The sequence below is a fragment of the Ochotona princeps genome, chromosome 8 (genome assembly GCF_030435755.1).
Source record: "Ochotona princeps isolate mOchPri1 chromosome 8, mOchPri1.hap1, whole genome shotgun sequence".
Taxonomy (NCBI): domain Eukaryota; kingdom Metazoa; phylum Chordata; class Mammalia; order Lagomorpha; family Ochotonidae; genus Ochotona; species Ochotona princeps.
In genome coordinates this window covers 72,813,448-72,832,975 of record NC_080839.1, presented here as the reverse complement: position 1 = coordinate 72,832,975, position 19,528 = coordinate 72,813,448, and the positions used below count along the sequence as shown (strand labels likewise).

The window sequence follows — 19,528 nt, the reverse complement described above, 5'->3', positions numbered from 1 at the left end:
ATCCCATATGGGTGTGTCGGTTCTAATCCCGGCAGCCCTGCTTGCCATCCAGCTCCCTGTTTGTGGCCTGGAAAAGTAGTCAAAGATGGTCCAAGGCTTTGGAACCCTGCACCAGCATGGGAGACCCTGGCTCCTGGTTTCAGAATGGCACAGCTCTAGCTGTTGCAGCTGCCTGGGGAGTGAATCAATGGATAGAAGATCTTCCTCTCCATTCCTTTTTTTCTCTATATATATCTGACTTCCCAACGAAAGATTAAATAAATCTTAAAAAAACAAAACAAAACAAAACAAAAATAATAAATTAGGTTTCTTTAGGTGCAAAAAAAACTTTCAAATCCATGTAGTTTTTTTCATAGTATGTACTTTCCATGAGTTCTAAAAAGTATATTTGGAAACAGAAGCAGAGACAGAGAGAGGGGCCAGCGCCATGGCATACTAGGCAAACCTTCCGCATGTGGTGCTGACCACCCATAAGGACATCGGCTTGAGTCCTAGTTGCTCCAGTTTTGATCTAGCTTATGGCCTGGGAAACAAGTGGCAGATGACCCAAACTCTTGGGATCCCGCCTGGATGGGAGACCTGAAGGAAGCTCCTGGTCCTGGATTTCTATCGACTCAGCCCTGGCCTATGTGGCCCTTTGAAGAATGAATCAGTGGCTGGAAGAGCTTTTGCCCTATGTAAATCTGCTTGTGTAATAAAATAATCTTTTTTTAAGAAAGAAAGAAAAAGAAAAAAGAGAACAAAAATAAGAAAAGTTTGAGCAACAAGGCTTTATTTTTATTTTTTGACACTTTTTTATATTTATTTATTTTTATTGTAAGGCCAGATCTGCAGAGAGAAGGAGAGACAGAGAGAAAGATTTTCCATCCGCTGGGTCACTCCCCAAGTAGCCGCAATGACTAGAGCTGAGCTAATCTGAAGCCAGGAGCCAGGAGCTTCTTCCGGGTCTTCCACATGGATGCAGGATCCCAAGGCTTTGGGGCATCCTTGACTGCTTTCTCAGGTCATAAGCAGGGAGCTGGATGGGAAATGGAGCAGCTGGGACATGTACCTGTGCCCATATGGGTTCCCGGTGCATGCAAGGCGGGGACTTCAGCCATTAGGTTACCATGCCAGGCCTGCAACAGGGCTTCAGAGAACAGTGCTTGCAAGGACCATGAGCAGAAAGTGAACAGAAAGTTACTCAGTGCCATGCTGAGCTGCACTGGCATGGAGCGGAACCCTGCTTCTGAGTGTGGGCTGCCCTGCTGCTGGTGGGAACCCCTGGGAAGCCAGCTCTGACCCTGAGCTAGGGCCCGAAAGATTACTGAGGGAACTCTGGGAGAATGAATGTAGGACCCAGCCCAGGGATGAAGTCTCAAAGCATTTTGCACAGGACCCTGGCCTTTGTATAACAAGTGTTACATTGCTATGTGGTGGAGAATTTGACCAACTCTAGAGCTCTCCTATGCCCCTTGACATTGGATTCTGAAGACCTGGCATTGTGGTGCAGGGGACTAAGCTATCACTTGGGATGCTGTAATGCCAGCTTCCCATATGAGATGTTGAGTTCTGCCTGCTCTGCTTGCAACTCAGATCCATGCTACTGCTCTGGGGAAAGCACCAGAGGATGTTCCTAGTGCTTGGAGCCCTGCCACCTGTGGGACAACTCCTGGCTTAAACCTGACCCCTAGCTCAGGAACACCGAGCCATCTGGGGAGCAAACCAGCAGATGGAATAGCATGCTCTCTTTCTCACTCTCTCTATAGCTCTCTCCCTCTCTGTCATTCTTCCTTTCGAATACACAAGAATTCTTAAAAATAAACAAAGTCCCAGCCCTTATAATTAGCTACCTCTAGACTGAAAGGTGATGGTCTCTTGGCCACTTGCCGCGGGGCTCCCCTGGCTACCACACTTGCACAAGTCTCTTTCAGCCTTTCACTTTTCTCAAAGTAGTGTACCCCCTCCTCAGTCAGCAGTGGCATTAGGCTGCCCCAAAGAGGGGGGCTCTAACTTGGAGTGTGGCAATGGCCTTCAGCCCTAGAATAGGGCCTTGTGCAGCCAGGGGTTCAAGCACGAGCTGTCAGAGGCAGTTCTGCCAGCACGTGCAGAGGCATGTGCTTTGGTTCAGCAACGGGGACCTGGGCCCAACCACTACTACCGCCTCACTTCCACTCTGGCAGTGCAAAGAACAATTCCCCTTCTTTTCCCGAGACAGCCACGGAATTGACATCTGGAGGCTTCTAGCTGAGATCCATTACAAGTAGCAAAAGAATTCGAACAGGATGCCTTTAATCTTGAGTTAGTGGTACAGGGCTCCGCCAAGATAAACTTCTCAACCTCGACATATTTTATTTTGAAAAAATGTTATTGTCAGGTACAAGGGAAATTCCTCGTCTCTCAGGATGCACCGCCAGATGACGTAACCCCTGGAGGGGCTGTGAGTCGGCCGTGTTATCTGTTTCATTGGATCTGTCTCTCCCCCACCGCCGGGTCCCCCGAGAAGCTGGCGGCAGCTCCTAGGCCACTTCAGCGTCTGACAGCTGCAGGAAAGGAAAGAAATGTGACTTGAAAACAGATACTTTGGGAGGCCAACACAGCAGCAGTCTGCTAGACTGTTCCCTCCGCTCACTCCATCCCTGCTGCTCTGGGTGGAATGCAGATGGGAAATTAAAGGAGCCGTTTGAACCTTATTTCCTATCCTCACACTTAGAGTGAGAACCTGCTCTGGGTCAGCATGGTGGTGGTTATCAATAATGAGAGCCCTTCACATCTTAGGGTGGGATCAATGACTATGTGTGCTTACCTGCACTATTGGGGAGTAGATGGGTGTTAAGGTGATCCCAGCTGCTTGCAAGGGAGATGAGGCTCAATTAGATAAAGCAAGCTGATTCATCACTGGTAGATTGGGCCTGTGGCTGGCCTTCCGTCCAAGTTCTAGGACCTTCCACGAATTGTGGAGTCTACTGAAATAATGCTGAAGAGATGATTGAGCCACTTAGACTGAACAACAGGGGCCAAAGTGGGGTGGCGGTGCTGTCCACGGCCACAGGCCACACATTTGGATGTGACACCCAGGCCTACTTCTCAGGAAAGCCCCTTCCTCTTGGCTCACTCTGAGAGCTGCCAATTCCCTATCTGAGTGCCTGTGGGGACCTTGTTCCTCCTGGCCTGAGAAATGGGGTAAATAGTTTTTGCATGAAAGGAATCATTCTAGGGTTAAAGGATGTCATAGCTACAAAGAAACTGGTGCATGTTATCTGAAATCCGCCCTCTGCCTGCTTCTCTTCTCCAAGATGTGTAATTTTTTTTTTAAGGTTTATTTATTTTATTACAGTCAGATATGAAGAGAGGAGGAGAGACAGAGAGGAAGATCTTCCGTCTGATGATTCACTCCCCAAGTTAGCCACAACGGCCGGTGCGTGCCGATCCGATGCCGGGAACCTGGAACGTCTTCCAAGTCTCCCACGCGGGTGCAGTGTCCCAAAGCATTGGGCAGTCCTGGACTGCTTTCCCAAGCCACAAGCAGGGAGCTGGATGGGAAGTGGAGCTGCCAGGATTAGAACCGGCGCCCATATGGGATCCCGGAGCGTTCAAGGCGAGGACTTTAGCTGCTAGGCCACGCCGCCGGGCCCGAAGATGTGTAATTATTCCTACACAGGTATGTGGTCATGCTTATTCTCAGACTTATTTTTTACCTGTCTGGTTCTAGAAATAATACTGTAATAATAGGCCTAAAACAGAAGGATCTTTGTCCCCCTTTGTCGCTGTTCTGCAGTGATGGACTTGGTGCACGAAGCCGATGCTAACACGCGTGGACTCTGATGGTCGAAAGCTGAAGTTTATTAGTGGCATCTGACTTCATATACCGAGGGTCCTACAGGGTAAGGGAGGAGGTATTGATCTTATCAACAGAACCCGTCAACTGTTTCTATACTTTTGTTTGAACTCTTTTGTATATCCCACCTAGTGTTCTCATTCATGTACTGTCCACCCAGCTGTTCTCACACAAATGATATCCATTTAGCTATGCAAATGGTAGCACTCAGTCGTTTTCATACAAATATTCTCCTATCACTTGTAATCCTGTGCTCGCTGACCTTCTAGGGTCACAGTGTTCCTTTCCACCCCTTCATGCTTGTTCTGCAGGGGTTGGCATGGTGGGCTTTATCGTTTTAAAGAGGTAGGAAATTAAAGCAGCACAAGGCAGACATTTGTCAGCGACGATGCCAACCCAACATGGGAGCTGCAGCCCGGAAGGTCGGCAACTTTGGCAGCACTCTTGTTCCGTGGACATGCGTCCATCTGTCCAGCTCGGAGGATTCCACCTGCCCCGTGGCTCTCGGATGCATTTGTTTCCCCCATTCTCTTGCCCTGCACCTTCATCCACTCTCATTCTCTCTCATCATCCAGATTTCCGCAGCCATGGCTGAAGGATTTGTGACCTCTCCTCTTGTTCTCCAAGCCTTTCTCTGGCTGTCAGCAGCAGCAGCTCAGTTCTGTTCCCATCTTTCAGTGGCTTCCAGTCCCCGTTGGAGCGTGTGGGGAACCTGATGTGGCCCCATGTTCCTGGCCTCTTCCCAGTCGCTTGATTTTTGCCTGCCTTCTCTTTCTCCTGGCACTGGTCTCTTGACTGTATGTTACCATTTTCAGGGTTCTTTTCTCTTCCAGGGGCATTCTTCTGTCACATCCAGCCTGCACATCTCGCTCGTCTCTCATTGATCCAGGATCTACTGAGTGGCCACTGTCTTAGAAACCTGTGTTGCTTGCTGGTGGCCAGCCTGCCTGGGACCCAGTGCAGCCACACACGCGGCACTGGTAGATTGTGCTGCCGGCAAGTGTTCTGAGCACCCACTGTAGGAACAGGTGTTAGGTCTGATGCTGAGAAACATGAACCTTGACAGCAGAGTCCAGAGGGAAGCGAGGGACTACATTCAAGCAGCATGGACAGTCGAGGTGGCAGACCAGAGCAAAATCTACTTGGGGGTGAAATTGGAACATTGGCTGGGGGTGGCAAGAAACTCAGAAGGGTTAGGACATGGAAAACAGGGGACTGTGGTACAAGCACACTCAAAGGAGGAGGCATGGCCACATGCAGGCTGTCCACCAGCCCTCCCTGTGTCCTGACGGTGCTGGCTGGCACCCTGTCTGAGTAGCCATGTCCCCTGCCTCACTACACACTTTGGAAATCTTACTCACAATCGAATCTTTGCAATAAAGTAGGTTCTCTATAAATATCAGTGGGTGAGCGAATGATGTCAGGCCGAGGCATGGAGCTGGGGGAAGAAGCTGCCACTAACTTCCAGGCAGTGAGCTGATTCCAGGACAGGCATCAGGGAGGGCAAGCCTTCCGTGGGGAGGGCCAGGATGGGGGATGGGGAGAAGGAGCGATTCCGCTGGACAGATGAGTTGGGTCTTGGTGGGGGTGGGGGAGACTGGGGTGAGGGTTAGGGAATGCTGCAGGTGCAGAGGTCGGAATCTTTGTAATACACCGAGAAGACACGCGTTCTTTCTCGTAACTGCGAAGCAGGCACACAGGGCGAGGGAAGAGCACAGGACCCTCAGCCTGGCTGGCTCTGGAACCTGGGCTTGGCCAGGAGAGGGTGAAGCCCGTTGTTTTTGTGAATGTCAGAAGCTTTGACCTGGGAGGCAAAGAGCTCTAAGACCAACTGGGCAGAGAAGGGAGGGATCAGGTTGTGAGACAGCTCAATTGAACCTCAGCTCTGGCCCCTGGGTGCTGGCTCTGTGCCCAGGCTGGATGGACGCACAGTGGCCTCAGTCCTGGCCCCTGGGTGCAGGCTCTCTGTTGGGCTGGAGTGCAGGCTCTGTGTCTGGGCTGGACAGACACACAGCAGCCTTGGGTCTGGCCCCTGGGTGCAGGTTCCATGTCCAGGCCAGATGTACAGTGGCCTCGGGTCTGGCCCTCGGGTGCAGGCTCCGTGTCCAGGCTGGATAGACATACAGAAGCCTTGGGTCTGGCCTCTGGGTGCAGGCTTCCTGTCCGGGACTGGACAGATACCTTCTGGCTGTGAGTCTGCAGCAGCAGATCCATCATGGGCAGCCCAGTTCATCAGGGACCTCCCACAAGTCCATAGGGAGGGAGACCCCAGGGATTTTCCCGCCCAAGGCCAAATTCCTTCCGTATTAGTTTGCTTGGGTTCCCATAAACAATCACCAACTGGATGGCTGAAAAGATGGTGATTTATCCTCTCAATTCCGGAGGCCAGAGGTCTGAAATCAAGGTAATGGCAAGCTCACATGAAACCTGAAACCCTGTGCATCCTCCCCAGCCTGCTCCTGCATCCTGGTGGGCTCCTGGAAATCCCTGGGATTCCTGGGTTGGAAGCTGAGTCCCTCCAGCCTTTGCTTTCACCATGAGCTGCCCTTCTCCCCACTGCTTCTTCCGTGACTGTTCTGAAAACACGCATCAGATCGGATTAGAGGCCCCCCTCCCCACCTCAGTGTGACCTCAGCTGAGCTTGTTACAGATGCAACAGCCCTGTTAGTACGTGAGATCCTGAGCGGGGGCCTTAGACCACAGGCTTTTGGTGCTGGCTGAGTGGGAGGCCCTTCCCTGGCAGGCACCTAGGCCCTTTAACACAGTCGGCTCTGTGCTCCGGGCTTTCCCTCTCCCCCACTGGCCCCCACCCTCTTCTCTTCCTCCCTCTCTCCTGCAAATATTTATCAAGGGATTAATATATTCCAGGAACAGTGCCAAGTCCTGGATGCCCAATAGTAAACAAGACAGACGACGGGGAAAGGCTTTCATTACATCACGCTCTCCCACGGGACCCCGAGGCCACACAAGCATCCGCTGCACCCTGCGCACCCTGCCTGTCTGTGCTTCACAGTTCTGAAGGTGTGCGCTACCCAGGGCACCTGCAGGCTAGCACCTTTGTGGGCTTTTGTTTTGTTTTGACACCTATTCCCCACCCACAAGGAGACTCTATGTCATGGCTCAAGCCTGGATACTTTGAAAGGAAAGCGGCTGCTTTCATAGTAATGAGACTGAGACCAAAGGCATAAACCAGGAATGTGCAGGGCTGGCTGAGAAGCTTGGGGCACGGGCTTCCTTCCCTGTCCCCAGCTGCTCTCCTATGGTTGCTTGGTAGCCTAACTTCTTTGGGTCACTCTGCTCTCAGAGCTAACCACTGGCTGCCTCTGCCACTGTGGAAACAAAACAAGCAGGTGAGGAGACCATGGCTGTCAGTCGAATAGTTTGATATTTGCAAATGCGTGATGCGTTGATTTTGTTTGCACCTCTTCACCTGTAGCTGGGACATCCTCTTCTCTGGCATTTGGGAATTACTTGATTTCAGTGATTCAAAACCAGTGTGTGACACCCATTTCTCGGGAGCTTCTGTGGGCTGTCCTGGCCAGCACACTGCAAGTCCTCATAATAGGACCACATAGACTATGGGAGAAGGCTTGCTCCCAGAGCTGGGTCCAACAAGACAAAGTCACTAAGCTTGTCTGGAACCTTGCCTTTGGACCACTTCCTTCTGGCTAGGTCTTATTCACATGTCTTGATGTTTCTTGGCTAAGGTCTTGGCCTCTTTCTCCTTTGGATCATCCATAGATGCCATTGTGAAGTTCAGAGAGCAGTGGCCATCACAGTGACTTTACTAAGGCATGGGACCAAGCAGGTGGCATGAACACCATGTGTTGATAGAGCTCAGAGGAATCCAGAGGGGAAAACAACAAACTCTCCCTGAGAAAGTGAAAGCAAATATGTGTTTTGGGAGTGGTGATCTTACCTGGATGAGGGACAATCCAGAAATCCAGGAAAACCATTATTTGGGGTTTACCTGCACCTGTGCTCCCAGAGGAGCTTAACACATGACTCTGAATGGACTCACTGTGGGATGGCACCATCCAGTTGGCTGGGCTCCTGAGAGAACCAATTCAGACGGTGAATTGGAACCCCCATCCTCCCAAGACCTGGGACATGCCCATCCTGCCTCAGACACCAGAAGTACAGGCTTGGCGGCACTGGGTCCCAGGAATCCCCAGTGGTCTCCTCCCCAGGGGCTCAAACGCAAGCTCATACCATCAGCGTTCCTGGTTCTAAGGTCTTCTTAAAGCACATGCTTGGCTGGATGACCCCAGAGTCTGCATCCTGCAGTTGGCCCGTTATAGGACTTCTTGACCACCAGTCACAGGAGCCAACTGTCCCAAGGACTGCTCTCTTGTAGTCTACATGCAGAGCAGTTCTGTGTGGCTCTAGGGAACCCTGGCCAACACTGGGGAGCTGATGTGTGACATGCAGGTTCAAGCACAAGTCCACGTCTCCCCAGGGCAGCTTGGGTGGAGGTATCGTTGCCATCCCACAGGGTCCCTGGCATAGCTGCTGCTCATTGCAACTCATGCTGCTGTCTTTTCAGAAACCTCAAACTCCAAGCTCTGCTTTGAGCCAGCCGTGGAACCTTCCTGAAGGATACACTAATCTGTGCTGCTACCTCAGAGCTGCTTCAATCTGCCTTGTTCTAGGGGACAGCAGCCATGAGATGGCAGGGTTGGGCAGACGAAGCACTAAGCAGCTTGGTGCAGGCTTCATGATACTTTCAGGCTTCACTCGGAGTGAGCTGGTACACAAGCACTGGGTAAGAACAGACATTGTGAGCAAGTTTGGCAGGTCTCTAAGGAGGCAAAGATCACACATGATTCCTGGATTCAAAATGATCTACCTAGTAAGCGAGACACAGGCCTATCATTAACTCACTTTAAATGACAGGAATACGTCTGAGGGTCATTACACACCCTTGTAAGTTTGCTGTCTATTTTGAGAACTCACAGAAAGCCACATGTAATGCTGGCTGGAAGATTGTGGGTGCCTTTCCCTGAACAATTTGGAGGGCTCCAGTGGTCAAGGCCTACTTTACCACTAAATAAAGGGAGACCCAGAGGAATCTGCCTTTCAAATACAGAAAAATCTTACCAAATATATACATTTAAATCAGTTTAACCCATCATGGTAGCCTACTGGCTAGAGTTTTCACCTTACATGCACTAGAATCCCATATGGGCACTGGTTGTTATCCTGGCAGCTCCACTTCCCATCCAGCTCCCTGCTTGTGGTCTGGAAAAGCAATAGAGGACAGCCCAAAGCCTTGGGACCCTGCACCTATGTGGGAGACCTGGAAGAAGCTTTTGGCTCCTGGCTTCAGATCAGATCAGATCAGCTCTGGCCATTGTGGCCACTTGGGGAGTGAATCAGCAGATGGAAGATTTTTTTGTCTCTCCTCTCTGTAAATCTGACTTTCCAATTAAGAAAAAATTTATACGTGTGTGTAAATATATGAGTTTATAAATGTATATATAAGTATATATGCATATATAAGTATATATACACATATAAGTGTGTATATACTTGTTATATTATACATGTATATGTATAATGGCAACATAGGAATAAAGACTAGAAGATTTCAGGCACTATTTGCCATTATATAATCATTCTTATTATATGCATTTTTTTGGTAGAGGGCATTTAAAATAGACATTTCATGGCAGTTGACAATCCAATGGCCCCAGGTGCTGGACTGACCTTGCCTGGTGAAGGAGCTGGCCCTGAGCGTGGCCATGAAGGAGGAAGGAAAGGCAATGCCCGGGCCATGCCAATCAAAAGGGACCTTTTGCTGGAGCAGGTTCCTGGAGGCAGCCTTGTGTTGACATTAACCCTGTGGTTTCTGGATCGTGGAAGAGCCCTAGCAGAAGCTGGGGACTGTGGAATAGTGGCCATTTTACCTACTGATGGGGAAGAGCTTCAGTACAGATGGTTCCTGCCTTAGGATGACTCAACTTATAGCTTTTCAACTTCGTGATGGTCTGAAAGTTACTTGCCTGCAGCATAAGCCACATTTTGGGTTTTGAATTTCCATCTTTTCATAGAACTAGTAATGTAAGATCCCATCCCCTCTGCAGGTGCTGGGCGGTGGCAGAGAGTGAACCTCCAAATCATCACGTGAACTGGAGACGACAAGAGGACCCTTTATCATGGACTATGCTGCTAAGATGGTCATAGGTCAGGGGACATGAATCACATATTCAAAATATGATGTTTCTCTCCTACAATGAGTTTATTGGTATGAAACTCCATTGTAAGTTGAGGTATGCCTGTACTCAAAAAATGGGTGTGATCCTGTGCGGCGGGATGGGAATCAGAACAAAACGTGTTTATTACAAAGATGCAAGATGAAGACCATGGAGGCAGCCAGCCTGCAGGCCACGCTTCTGATCTGATGACACTGAAGGAAGCTTATGACCAGCATTAGACTTGAGGGGAAAGACGACACGTGGTGCTGGGCACTGGCAAGATGGATTTCCAGGAAGCAGCAGATTTTTATTAGGAAATAGATTGGGGTATGGACCGAGACCTGGAAGGTATCCCTCAGCACAGAGTCCAATCTCAGTAAACCTGTCCTGATTTGGTGTTCTGGACCTCCCAAGGCTGGGTAGGAACCCCCCAACGTGAGCATGGCAGCCCCAGACTTGGGCAATGACTGTGGGAGGGCCCCACGCAGACTGTCAGGGGCAACACAGAACATCCTTTGTCTGATTACCATCAACCAGACAACGGGAGGGTGCATTCAGCTCAAAGTAACCGAGGTGTGTGGGGCCTGTGAGAAGCCAGCACGCAGGGCCGGCAGCAGCTTGCCTTGCACCTTGAAGGGCTGGGAGGCACAAGAACCTGCCTTTTCCAAACCCTGAAGCAATCCTTCTCCTCCCTTCACATCTATTTCTCTATGTGTGTTTTTTAAAACTCTGTTGATAGCTATTATATAATCACATTGTTGAAATATTTGAGATGGTGATTACACCACCATTTGACTTTAATTGCTACTTCTGTTAGCATGTTAGATGTTCTCAGGCCAAATTAATTAGGATTAAACAGTCGACTACTGATCTGTAACAATCAAACTTTTAGAAACTCAACCGTGTCACAATCTAACATCCCAATTTTGCTGTGAATTTGGACAGAGAACCTATAAGGTCTGAGATGATCTTCCCAAAGATCACATGTTAGTCCTGTCAACACTAAATTTAAAGCAAAAAATACATCCTCCTGAGGTGGAATTGTCTTCCTTATAAGCCAGATGCTTCCTGAATGCCTTCTGGAATCCTGGGAGGACCAGGGACCTCAGTACTAGTTCAGAAGTGCTCCATCCTCTGTTAATTTACTCTGTTATTAAGTTCTTCCTTAAAAAAAAAATCTATTTTTATTGTAAATTCAGATATACAGAGAGGAAGATCTTCCATTTGATGATTCACTCCCCAAATGACCACAACAGCTGGAGGTGTGCTGATCAAAGCCTGGAGCCAGGGGCCTCTTCCGGGTCTCCCACATGGGTTCAGGGCCCCAAGGCTTTGGGCCGTCCTGGACTGCCTTCCCAGGTCACAAGCAGGGAGCTGGATGGGAAGCGGGGCTGCTGGGATTAGAACCAGCGCTCATATGGGATCCTGGTGCGTTCAAGGCAAGGACTTTAGACTTCAGACTTTAGGCTAAAAACAAAAAATAAGTTTGGACTAAGTGTGTGAAGGTGAATACAATCTTAAAGATAGCAGAGAAGTAATTTATAAACAAATACGCACATTTGGGATGGGCTTGTGTTGGTTTAGAACTCCAGCTGTGCCATTTCTTAACTGTATAATTGGGGGGATTCATTTCCTCACTTGGAAAACGATATTAAAATAATCATCCTTGCAAGGTCACACTGAGGATTAAGTGAGGAAAAGCCAACGTTCAGCCTGGGATAAAGCGGCTACTCAACAAATGGAGTTATTAGGACTGTGGAGTCCAATTTTATTTTACTCTTTAAAAATGTTATTTCTTGGGAAAGCAGAGTTACAGAAGGAGACAGAGAGAAGGAATCTTCTATCTGCTCATTCACTCCCCAAATGCCTGCAACAGCTAGGGAGTGAGCCAGGGCAAAGCCAGGGGCCAGGCGCTCCATCTGGGTCTTCCACACAGGAATGACAGGGATTCCAGTATCTGAATCAACACCTTTTATCTCCCCAGGATACTCTTAGGAAGCTGACCGGAAGTGGAATAGCTGGGATTCCGGCCAGCACCCATATGGGATGTCAGTGTTGTAGGGGGTGGTTTAACTTGTTATGCCATGACACAGGACCCAAACCATTATTTCTTAAAATTAAGCAGAAAATAGGAAAACACGAATATTTCCTTCTCATCACTCCATCTCAGATCTCCCAAGTTCTACCAGATTTGGTGCGTAATCTTCCCAAGTGTGTCTATAAGCAATTTGCTTTCCCTTCAAACCCAAGCTTATAGTATCCACACTGTTCTGCTTCTTCCTCTGGATCTAACACTGTGTGACGGACATGGACTCTCATTCATGGAAGTGCATCACAGAAGGTTTTTCAAAGTAATGTCTGTGGAACACAGTCTCTTCCTCGAGCCCACAATGGATGGAAGCCGAGAAGACATTCAGGTTGCCATCAAACTTCCATCTCAGAAAACAGCACAGGTCAGAGAGCAGGTGGAGGAAGAATCCAGATAAAACAGTTAGATGGTCCGGTGCTGTAGCCTAGTGGCTGAAGTCCTTGCCTTGCATGCTCCGGATCCCATATAGATGCTGGTTCTAGTCTTGGCAGCCCCGCTTGCCATCTAGCTCCCTGCTTCTGGTCTGGAAAAGCAGTCAAGGACGGCCTCGGGCCTTGGGGCTCTGCACCTATGTGGGAGACCCAAAAGAGGCCCCTGGCTTCAGATCGGCACAGCTTTAGCCTTTGTGGCTGCTTAGGGAGTAAATCAATGGATGGAAGACTTTCTGTCTCTTCTCTCTGTATATCTGCCTTTCCAATAAAAGTAATAAATAAGTACATCTTTTCAAAAAAAGAAATAACTCTTTAAAAAAAGAGAGAGACTGCACATGAGCAAGGGTGGATCTTGTAACACTGAAAACCCCATGCACCGTCGCTTGGTGCTCCTTCTTGTGTGGCAGGAAGTCTTGTTGGCAGTTCCTCCAAGAAGGAGTGGCCCATTATCCCCACTTAAAGGGAAGGAAACTGAGGCTCAGATGAGCTCATGGGTCCCTGTGAGCCCAAGAGCTGGGAGTGAGGTAGAGATCAGTCTGTGCGTGGCTCCCTGAGACCGTAGGCTGTAGGGGGACCGTAAAAACCAAGCCCAGAGACTGTTGCCATGGACCCCGTGCTGGTGCAGAGCTGAAGTTTCCTTCTCAATATTTGAGGAATGTTGCCCTGTGACCTCAGGGAGAATGGAGGCTGCGTGTACAACACGGGGCCACGGTGTTCAGCGAGCACCCACAATGTGCCCAGCACTGGGTGGCCTCACCAGATGACTGGCAACAGGGAAGTCCCACTGTGTTAGCTACCAGGCCTTCTGTTCCCAATTCAAGCAGACCCTGTCCCCTGTGGAGTGAAGGAGACCGCAAGGTGCAAAGAGAACAGAAGGTTTTGTTCTATCAGCCCCTGAGACTTCAAGGGTGTTGCTGCAGCCTGTCCTCGGCTTCTGCTTCGCCTCATCCTTGGGCAAAGCCTCAGCTCACAGTGACTCCAAGCCAGGAAAGCTGCACTGGGCCTGTGTGTGGTTTCCCAATGCCTTGAGAGCAAAGTCTTCGTCAGACACAGCCACTTTCACTAGCATTTGTTGAGGGACTGAATGAATGCTGGTCTTAGGAATTGTTTCCAAGGGCCTGAACCTCGTTGCTTACTTGTGAGCTGTAGAGAAAGGTCTTCTTGCCATATGTGGTTGTCAGAATCTGTGCCAATCTGGGATGCGTAGAAAATGAGAAAGCCAGGGGTGAGAAGAGGAGGTGTGGATGCTTCCTGGAGACTCCAACCAGCAGAGAGCCTTGAGGACCACCCACCTAGCAGGAACCTTCTGGAGCCACAGCAGGGAGGGCGGCCGTCTTCCACATAGTGACACTCTTGGTTAGCGCTTACAAGTTCACTTCTTTTTTTTTTTTTTTTTTTTTTTTTAACATTTTATCTTCTAATTGGTTTCTTCTTTTGTGCTAAGAATGCCATCTGTCCCTTTGACAGGTTTTTGGATTTGATATCACTTACCAGGAAATGTGACCATCATAGCATCATGGGAGGATTTCAAAGTGTCCATCCCAAACAGCCCTGGCTTGGTAACTTCACTCAGGATCCCACATTGCTCACATGTACAAGTTTTATTATTATTATTACTGAGAGGCAGAATTAACACAGAGAGCAGGGGAGAGAGAGCAGAAGAGAGAAAGACAGCGCTCTTCCATCTGGTGGTTCGTACTTCATACGGCCCTGAGTTAGGCTAGTCTGAAGTTAGGAACCAGAAGTTTCATCCTGGTCTCCCATGGGGACGCAGGGGCCCAAGGATTTGGGCCATCTTCTGCTGTTTTCCCAGGCCATTAGCTGGGAGCTGGATCGGAAGTGGAACAGCCAGGGTTCGAACCAGCACCCCCATGTGATGCCAGTTTTGCAGACAGAGGATTAAGCTAACATTCCAGCCTTTGTCATGTAGAACAAAGCTCTTCACGTCCACATTGAACATTCATAATAAGAATACAGGGTAGGGGCTGGCACTGTGGTATAGTACATCTGTAACACTGCTGGCAAACTTACTGCTAATCCAGCTCCTTGATAATGGCCCTTGGGAAGGAAGTGAAGATGATGGGTCAAATGCGTGGGTCCTTGCTACCCATGTGGGAGACCAGGAACAATCTCCTGGCTTTGGCCTAACTCAGCCCCAGGTGTTGCATCTGGGGAGTGAACCAATAGATGGAAGAGCTTCCCATGTCTCTCCCTCTCGCTGACTCTTTTTTTTTTTTTTTAAGAAAAAGAAAAAGAAAAATAATGCAAGATGATACACCTGATCTCATTGTGACTGTGGATTATGTACTCTCTGCTACAAGAAAAAGGGCATTATTATATCTAAGCATAGGAGAGAAAACAGGCTGACAGGAATGGGCTTGGCTAAGATTATATAGAAATCATAATGCCAGGTCACTGTACTTAATTTCTGAATCAAAACCCATTGTGCTACAGATATCTATTTTTATGTAATAAAGCATGGATGTGAATTCATCACCCCTACATATGAACCAGGATCTTAAGGCTAAGAGAAGTGAAAAGGTCCAGGCTAAGACTCTTTAGCCAGCAAGACCTAATTCTAGACTTAGGGAACTTCAGTTGCCTCCCCCCAGGGCAAGCACTTCTTCAGTGTCTCATACTGTCTCGCTTTGGCAACCTCTTCCAAGCTGAGCACTTTACAGCTGCAGCCTCACATTATCCCTGCAAGGCACTTGTCTCAAGACGCAGAAACTAAGGCTCACCATGACTGTCTGGATTGCACAAGACTGCAGAGCAACCTGGCCAGTCAGGCTTCAGGGCTCGGTTGTCTGGATCACCCACTGCAGCAGGTGCTGTGACAGACACAAGCAGTGTGGGGAAGGTGTCTGCCACGAGGAGCTGCAGACCATTCACACACAGGCCTGGACACGGTGATGGGGTTTGGAGGGAGGGAGATCTGGATTCCTCCAGGGCAGAATCCAGCTCCATCCGAAGGGAAGAATTTGAATAAGCAGAGAAGAAAGGACTTTCTAGGTCAGAAGTGGGAGATTGAATCTAGAGCAGGTTCAATCACTGATACTTGTCAGTGATTGCCGTCAAGCCCAGGACACTGAAGGGACCTTGGGCAGATTGTAACAATTCCAGACATTCAGGTGGGCTGGGGGCTGTGGTGGGGCTGGCAGGAGTGCCTCAGCATGGAAGCAAGATGAAATTAACCAGAACCAAGAAGCCACACCAGCCATTCACTGAGTAACCCCTACCCAGATCTGAAAACCTTGGTGGAAGAGATTTGGACACTCCCTAGTCAAACCCTTGAGGCAGCAGAGTAAACCCCAGAGCAGGAGATAGGCTGGAGAAAGCTCTGCTCATTCGCAGAGGCATGACTCTATGGGTTGGAAGGCCAGAGGTGGACTCAGAATTTCCTGTAGCCCTTGCAGGATCCTCCTAAGACCGGATTCCTGAAATGCAAGTCCTGGTGACTTTAATGACAGAGAGAAGCCTGACCTGCAATGGGGACATCTTTCCCCATCTTGTCTGTTAACATCAGGAAAGTGAGGCAAATGGGAATTCCAATGCTACAGCAACAGTTCTTTGCAGTGTACAGCACGTCTCTACTCACTCCACCTGAGCCCTCTCCCCAACCTCTCTAGGGTACTATCCTTCCAGAATCACCATGAACTGACCTGGGAAATGTGGAATTATCCTTTGAGGGAGAAACAGGTTAACCAGGAACCACACATTTTCAAAATCAGTCCTTCAATTCCTGGCATTAAAAGAACAAACTTTGCATAGGGGGAAAGGGAAGCCATCTTTGAAGGTCTGGGACGTTGAGTCTTTGAGTTAAACTGACATGAGACAGAACAGGAAAAGAAAGCATTCTGTATGGAGGCACTGCAAGGAGGGGTGAATACCCAGCCAGTTGGTGAAACCTAGGAACTCAACCACAGGCTTCCTAGGAGAGAGAAGACGATTTAGGGAAGAGTAGATGATTTGGGAGAGAAAATGCATGGAACCAAAGACCCTGTGACAGGCTGTGGAAGATTCCTCTGGCTGCGGTATTAACCCGCTTTCCTGTGGTATGAGCTCCCTTGGTAATGAGATTCTTGTGAAGGGAATCTAGGACAATCTAATTCTTGCAGGAGGACACGGTCTCAATTCAGAGGAAGCCTCTCCCTGCTTTGAGTTGAGGGAAGAGGGTGGGGGACAGGTGGCCAGGCAAGGGCCAGCAAAACCCTGTGTCTGCTTTCAGGAGAAGGACTTAAGCTGGTATAACACGGTACTTTGGGGTACAGAGAAAGAGGGATTTGTTCACTTCCCAAATGACCCAAACAGCCAGAGCTGGGCTGGTCAGAAGCCAGGAGCTTCTTCCAGGTTTCCCACATGGGTGCGAGGGGCCCAAGGACTTACTTGAGCCATCTTCTGCTGCTTTCCCAAGCCCATCAGTAGGAAGCTGGATTAGAAATGGAGTAGCTGGGACTTGAACTGCTGCCCATGTGTGTGCCAGCAATGCAGGTAGAGGCTTAACCTATTATGCCCTGGTGCCAGCCTGGAGAACTGTGATTTTTTTTTTAAAGTAATAATAATAATAATAATAATAATAATTTCATCCACCATCCCATTAAAAAAGCGATTTATTTATTTCAAACAGAGAGATAGAGATCTCCCGAAATCTCATCCACTGCCCAAATGCCCATGATAGCTGGGGGTAGGTCAGGACAAAGCTAGCACCCAGGAACTCAGTCTAGCGCTCTGATGTGGTTGGTGGGGACCTGATTGTTTGAGTCCTCATCTGCTGCCATTCAAACAGCATTCTGTTGTGGAATGTGGGCCTACCATGTGGCAGCCTAAACACCATGTGCCACCCTTCCCACCTCAGCCTCAGTTCTGCCTTAAAAACTTGAATTGGGCTGGAGCCAGCACAATGGCTCAATTGACCAATCCTCCCCTTGCAAGAGCCAGGATCCCATATGGGTACCAGTTCATGAGCCAGCTGCTCCACTTCCCACTTAGCTTTCTGCTTGTGGCCTAGAAAAGCACTGGAGAATGATCCAAGTCCTTGGGACCCTGGACCTATGTGGGAGACCCAGAAGAGGCTCCTGGCTTCCGACTGGCTCAGTTCCACCCATTGTGTCCATATGGGGGATGGACCAGCAGATGAAGATCTTCTCTTTGTTTCTTCTTTTCTTTGTAAATCTGACTTGCTGATAAAAATAAATAAGTTTTTTTTTTTCTTTAAGAAATTGCACTGAGTTTTGGGTGGTGGCACAGAGGGTTAAGTCACCACTTCAGCTGTGGATACTGCATATTAGTGCCTATTGATGTCCCATCAGTTCCACTTCTTATGAATTTGCCTGGGAGGCAGCAGGCAATGTCTCAGATACTTGAGTTCCTGCCACACAAGGGAGGTCCAGATGGATTTACTATGTCTAGGCCTCAGCCTGACCGTCCAGGGAGTTCATCAGTGGCTGGAGGGCTTTCTCTGTCTCTGGACTCTGCTTTTCAAATAAATAGACAAATATTTCTAAAAAGTGAAATGAGCATAAAATTACATCAAGAATTTTAAAAAATTACATTCTAAATGTTATTCTATTCTTCAAAGTAAATAACTGTTGACGGTTTGTTGTAAAATCTCCCCAGTGTGTTAACCAGGCTGTGCCCATATATCCAAAATGTCAGACACAGTTATCTGCACTTTGCTTGTTTTCCTTCTGATCTGTGGACATTTTCTGGATTAGAACTATAGTGCTCACACATTGTTTTCCATGGCCACTCATTATTTCATTGCCCGTGTATGTTGTAGATGTACTTTGACAGTGGGATTGCGCTGCAGTAAATTCATTGTCACTTGAAAATATCGTTGGTCAAAAATGTGTTTAACACACCTAAAGCACTGACCATCACAGCCTAGCAGCATGGCACACGTTTGCCTTGGTGATCCTGAGCTGGCACACAGGGAGCTGAGGTCACTCCCGCTGCCCAGCGTGGCCAGGAGGATCACAGGACAGTGACTTACTTGGGGAAAAGATCAAAACCCGAGACTGTAGAACGTATAGCATTCTCACATCACTGTAAAGCTAAAAAAAAAAAAAAAACCTAAATTAAATCGTGATGAATCAGATCAGATCTGTTTATGCCATCCTCGTTTATACTGTGTAGGGTATTTTTGTTTTTGAGAACAAAACAGCGACACACAGTCTTGTCTACATTTTTTATGTACTGGTTTTATTATTTCTGGCCATTTGGATTCTGAAAAGAGCATTTGCTTTTACACTGTGCCTGGAATACCAATGGTGTAAGGGAGGCCATAGCCCCCACTTCCCACCCTGGCCAGCACAGAGGACCCATCTGCCAGACCCTAAATCATTAATCTCCTTAAGATTTCATTTGCATTTCCATGACTCCTGGTGAAGTTGAGCCTATTTTCTTATGTTTGTTGACAATTTGCATGTCCTATTAGGTGAATTACCTGTGTACACCATGGATCCATATTTCCACCATCAGGCTTTGTCTCATCCATTTGTTGGAGCTCTAGTATGCATGGGAAATAATCTTTGCCTCTGGAGGGGTTTCAGGAAATGCCACCCCAAAAGATGACACTTCAGTCTGCTGCTTACTCTGACCCAGCACAGCTGGGGGAGCATGGCAGGGTGGAAGCTTTCTCTACACTCACCTTATCTGCCTAAAGATGCAGCATCCAAAAGGAACTCAATTGTCAGGAATTCCCGCCCAGGAATCTTATCAATCATGCAAGGAAGATGAAGTCCTTGACACCACGCCCAGAAAGACCTTCGTTTATTCTTCTAGAGACTTTTCCCTGTCAACTTTTAATCTACATAACAAGGCAACCTTTATCCAGCATCCATTTCGCCCCCAGCAGCTCCAATCACTGTCCTGTGGCTCCTGATGCTACAAGCTTCAATCTTCTGACCAGTGTGTCCCTATATATATGCAGTCAAATATGTTATTGCGCTTGCTAATCTGTTTTCTTACACATTTATGCTTTTTTCCCCAACTA

At 48.4% G+C, this 19,528-nt stretch overlaps 1 long non-coding RNA gene across 1 annotated transcript; it reads left to right on the top strand.

Moving 5' to 3' along the window:
• Positions 1-6,942: 6,942 nt before the first annotated feature.
• Positions 6,943-11,039, top strand: LOC131480946 (uncharacterized). The gene is made up of 2 exons (XR_009245908.1): positions 6,943-7,167; positions 9,904-11,039. It is a non-coding gene; the product is annotated as an uncharacterized LOC131480946 (long non-coding RNA).
• The last annotated feature ends 8,489 nt before the right edge of the window (positions 11,040-19,528 follow it).